We start from the raw sequence: 5,744 nt of genomic DNA, 5'->3' as shown, positions 1-5,744 counted from the left end.
TCTTGCTCTTGTTATTTGCAGAATGATTGACTATTACTATATCTCAATCCAAGTATGAGAACTGTATCTAACAGAGGCTCCAACTGTTTGGTTTCTCCCTTTAAAACAGTTTGCAAAAGCACCACTGCTTTCCCTGTAGCTGCCAGTCAACATCTGCTGTAGGACTCGCCCTCAGCATCCCAGTTGGAGCACATCTGTGGTACTGACCTCATCCCTGGCCTCCGCTGAGTCACAAAGCTGTCCCTCTCTCAGAGAACACAACCCATCAGACGTATGAGAGCTGAAGATAAAGAATTGTCCATGTCTCCTCTGCTGAGGGATTTGCTAGGATAGACTCTGAGATGAATAATTTTGTTTGAAGTTATACTGGAAGTTCAGAGTTGTAGTTAGTGGCCTGTGCCATGCAAACTGCCAGTAAAAAGAACTCACAGTGTATTTTTGTATCAAGGATCAATCTGATCAAAACAAGCCTGCATATATGTTATAATTTTCCAGCAGCCATGCCAGATTTACTCAACTATGAATAGAAGTAAATAGGCTGAAAACATCCTGAGCCTTGGGAGCTGTGCTGTGTGCCAGCACAACAGCGCCTTTGTTACAGGCAGAGCCGTGCTCTCACAATGGAGTTACTGCTTCCAGCTTCAGCTGCTGCGCTTCCAGAAAAATCAGTCATCAAAGAAAACCAAACCAACCCCCACACACACTTCTAGTGGGCAGCAGCTCCTCACCATGACACTGGTCCCAGGTGCCACCAGGTGTGATGGTGGCCATCCTATGCAGCACCCCATGCCACACTCAGAGGAGCCTCCCACAGCTTTCTCTTGCTCCACTTAGTGCTGCTGGGCACAGCCTTGCACCAGGCAGGCTGGAAATCCTCCAGCTGCAATGATTTACTCTGCTGCCTTGCTTGCTATTTGCTTCTACATCTCCATGCAGTAGATAGACAATTGTTTTTACCTGCAGGTCAAAAATGACTGTGAAGAGTTAATTAGCACAAGCTAGCACTATCTAGCATAAGTAACTAGAGATATACGTTGCAGACCATTGCATTTCATAAATTGTACATATTGTAAGTCAGTAAATAACTTTAGGCACTACGGTTAGTGTAGGCTGGCAATGATGAATTGTAAATAAAAACCGGTGAATGTTTTCTATGTGGCATTTTATGATCATAACAAGATGGTATCATTGTATTCATGGGTAAGCAGCAAAGTTATCTACTACTTTAAAGCCTTACATGTTTGTCATACGGGCAGATTCATGTTGACAAAACAGTGGGAAAAGTCCCTCCTATGTTGATAAATATTAGAAGGCTTGGTAAGTGAAACTGACAGAAACATAAGCGTTCAGAGCACATTCAAAACATCACAGAAACAAACAAAAGATCTGCTACAGTATTCAATATGTGAACTACCACTCAATGAATTCTGAAGGTAGCACATTCACCTGCTATTAGCATAAAAATTTGCAATGTTCTTTTAAACACAAATGATAGTTTTTAATCGCGAACCAAGGAGAGATTGGATCTTCTGAAACAATTGCAATAAAGCCTTAAATCACGCTTGTAATGGAATCCACACTCGAGTTCCCAGGTAGCCCAAACCAGTGAGATTGCATTTAATGATCAGCATAGGCTGGCACTCTGTGGGAGCAACAGGTTTTGAAGCACCTAAATTTCATTATGATCATACTTCCCAAAGAGTGTATAAAACAATATTGTAAATGGCTATCTCATGTTGGCAGTAACTTTGAAGTTCATCACTTAAATTATTTTTTTTAAAGATAAAACCTTTGTTTTACAAAGGTCTTTGCATGAGTGACATATCTGTAATGAGACAGTAGTATGAATCTTTCCAAGGTTCTGAAGAAACTGTATTTTGTGTCTTTTTTCATATGCTTTGTGCTCAGGTGGAAACAATAAAACATTGATCTCATTGTATCCTTCTAAGTACTATTATCAGTTGTTGGATTGCATGTCCCACAGCAAGCTCTGCAGTGACTTATTACTTTGTTTAATTACTTTTTATCTTCTATAAAATACTTCATAACTTGTCCTTTCCTTTCTACTGAGGAAGTAAGGGCTTTCTTGAGAAAAATAAAATAGAAGCCTAAAAGCTGCATTACTTGGGTTAGCTACCTGAGAAATGTCAGAAATGTTTCATGGGAAGCAAAGCTATCTGTGGTCAGTGTCCTGCTGCACACATTCCTTCAACACAGTTTCCTCGGGAATTTATTACATCTTGCAAAGAAGAAATAGTTTCTGCCTGTCAACAGACCCTGAGCCCCAATAGTACAAGGGGAACATCCTCCTTTCTATGCAGAAAAATGGTCTACCAGCTCTGGCTTGAGTCTCCATGTGACATAACAACGGTATGGATCTTGAGCTGGTCTCTGTAGGTTCAGTGGGAAGGCACCTGACAGCAGAACAGAGATGGGCATGCCTCGGGTCACCTTTGTGCCTGCTGGGGAAGGAGATGAGCACCAACCTACCTGTCCTGTTAGGTGCTTGTGCCATCCCACAGAGCAGGTTTGGTGAGTTGTCTACAGCTTATTCTGGTGATGGATGGCTCAGAATGATCAGGGATTACTGCTGTGGTGCTTGCTGAAGAAGAGAAACTACTGTGCTCACCATACCAGTTATCATGCAAGGCATAACAGTTCTGAATAAAAACAGGACTCTGAAGTGCTAACTCTGGAAGTAGCAGAGAGAGCACTGGTCATCAGTGATGCTTTTGAATAACTCTTAGACAAAGTTCCTAATGCTCTCTCAAGCAGTGCCAGAACCGCACTGCTTGCTTCTTCTGCTTGCATACAAGAATAATAAATAAAGAAATAAAGACTTTTCTCAGGAAGCTTCATTACTTACTGACTCCCTGCAGCTTGCTCACTCTTTGGCCATGGGGTTTATTAGCATTTGCCTATTGAAAAAACTATATGCAGTACCACCAACATTTCTTTTGTTTACATTAGATTTACATATAATTTCAAAATGAACTGCTAGCAAGTATAGCAAAATGTTGACAGGATAGAGGTGGTTAGATGACGACAAAAGTCAAAAATCAAGGAACAGGATTTCTGCAGTGTAGTCTTAGATGGCTTTACACTTTTGGGCACGTTCCCCATATTGGGTGATTCTGGAGTCTGGCACAGTCCTCACCAGGAAGAGTTAACAAGTGTGTTCCTGAGGAAAAAAAAAAAAAAACCACAAATCTTTGCTTTTCCTATGTGGATCAGACTGGGATCATTTGGAAAGGAAATACATTGAAAGGAGAGTCTCAATAACAGTTGTTTTTTTTTTTCTGTAGTGTAAAAATAGCTGATCTACCTATGTTAACAAGAACCATTCAGTTACAGATTTTAGATACATATTTTTAAATAGTTTCATCTTCTTATAGGCTGGATTTCTAACTTTACAAACAGCAGTTGGTTTCCAGGGTGTATACTAATACTAATCACAATCATTGTGAGACACGGTGAATCGAAAGAGGATAAAAAATATGAATTATTTTTAGAGGCAATAACTCAGAACTCCTTGCTGTCTTCTTCTTGCTCTCTTTCTCTCTCTCTCTCTTAAAAGAAAAAAAAAAAAAAAGCCATTCTTAAGAGTAAATGCCTAGGCTGTTTAAAATTCATCACTGTGTCTGCTAGTCTATGGATATTCTTAAAGCTTCCTTGCTTCATAGTTTATTATATTTATTAAGCATTTATGAGTCTTAAATGCAACCAATGCAACCTTTGGTGTAGAAGAGTGGTCATTTTACAGCGATAGGTTGTTACTTGGTGTTCCGTTACACAGTATATGGTGTTCACCCCATGTGTCAGAAATCCTCTTCAAGAAGGACAGAATTTCATGGCTAAAAAAGTAACAATTTCACCAAGGAAAGGAATTACATCTGTAATTATAATTGAGAAGTAAATTATTTTGGAACATGTGGAAGTAATTTCTCATTGCTTTATCAACATTGTTGTGTGCAAACAATACTTTTTGAAAAAGTAGTCTCAAATATAATTCATTGTTTTGATCTTTAACCTTAAAATATTTCTGAAACCTTAGTCAGAATGGCCAGGATTTTCAAACATATCCAAAACCCTTGGAAGCTAATCACAGGACTTGTTTCTAATCCACATAAGTGTTTTAAAATCCCACTCATTGGTAGTTGTTTTGCACTGTTTCCAAGTATTTTGTAACCCTAGGGCTTCCTGTGTCACTTCTCTGCACACATGCATCAGAAGTCATGCGAATCAGGTGGCAATGCTGACGTCATTCAAGGAGGTCACAGGCATTACAAGTAATGCTAATACAAGTTGTTAAAGTCACTCAGGCCACTTTGGTAATAAGGTACTATTTAAGCAGAGTATCAGTAGTACTGTCTAAACCAAAGTGCTGATAATTTTCAAGTCTGAGGCAAGGATTTCTTGAGCTTTTTGTCTTTACAGTATTTGGTGTTAAACAACAACTGAAATTTGGATGGAACTGTTGAGTACTAAATTAGGTACTTGGCACTTTGTCTTCTAGTACATGAACATAATTTCAGAACAGCTCATACTGAGAGATGGGAAAAATAGGGCAGAGATGAACGAAGTCATGCAACAATTTTTACTTAATAAGGTAACACATAAAAATTTCCATAAAAAGAAAGGTTATCAAAGAATGTTATCCTGCACTGAATCACTGCACATATATGTATATGTAGTATAAAACAGTATATAACAAAATTTAACAAAACATATAAAATGTGCATTTCTGTGTGTAAAGGAAAAAAAAAAGAATAAAAAAAATCTTACAGACTCATAGCATATATTACTTCATCAAATGATCCTTTCTAAAGACAAGACCATTGAAAGTCCTCATATTCTTCCTGTGAGTCAGTGAGCAGGTTGAAAACCCTAATGTACCATGAATTACATCTTCCCAATAACTTTTGGTTTTATAAATTCTAAGGAAATTTACCATATGCATGCAGATAAAGGAAAAGGATTCTCAGGGAGCACAGCCAGAGACAGCTCATGTACACGTATACAACTCCACTTCTAAGGCATGGCACTGTGAGAAAACATTTCTGTTCTTTCATTAAGCAAGAAATTTTAAATTTGTCCTTTTGCATGTGTACGAACAGATTCCTCACACAGTAACAAATATCTATGGGTACCTTATTGCTTCAATAGCATCTTTCTTGTACTGTGAATAAAGGCATTTAAATCCGTTTCATGTTTCAGCAATAAGAGCTAAGGTCTTGTTATTTCTTACATGTAGCTGGTTTGGCTTCAGGGAGCTGGCTAGACACCTTCCTCCCCCTCCTGGTGCAGGGCGTGCAGCAGCTGACTCACAGCGCTCCTGTCAGCCTGCCTGTGCCCACCCAACAGATCTGGCCCGCTGATCTGCCTGGCTTCTATATCCTTTTAGGGTGAGCTATCCAGGCTGCTGTGTTTGTCCTCAGACTGCACAGAAAAGCTATTTGCAACATCGTACACTTAAGCTTTTCAACAAAACTGTGGTAGTTCCATTCCTTTTCAGGTATTGCAAGGTTGTGCTTTGAGATGGAGGGGGAAGCAGAATTTATACTGAATGAAATCTGGCTTCTCAGGCTCTGTGTTTCTTCAACAGATGCATTGCTTTCTCAGAGTTTGAAAGTGTTACTGACATTTATTAGTTATCTCTACATGGCCTTGTATTTGAGGTTTTCTGAAATGCTTGCTTTAACTGAATCAGAAGTACATTTCAAATACAGATGGATTTGAAGTAA

At 39.0% G+C, this 5,744-nt stretch overlaps 1 long non-coding RNA gene across 1 annotated transcript; it reads right to left on the bottom strand.

Moving 5' to 3' along the window:
* Positions 1-2,884: 2,884 nt before the first annotated feature.
* Positions 2,885-5,369, bottom strand: LOC311438992. Its single transcript, XR_014694490.1, has 3 exons — positions 5,249-5,369; positions 4,952-5,044; positions 2,885-3,181 (listed from the first exon to the last, which is right to left on the bottom strand). It is a non-coding gene; the product is annotated as an uncharacterized lncRNA (long non-coding RNA).
* Positions 5,370-5,744: the final 375 nt, after the last annotated feature.

This window comes from Aythya ferina (assembly GCF_964211825.1).
Source record: "Aythya ferina genome assembly, chromosome: 6".
NCBI lineage: Eukaryota > Metazoa > Chordata > Aves > Anseriformes > Anatidae > Aythya > Aythya ferina.
This window is presented reverse-complemented; position numbering and strand designations above follow the sequence as displayed.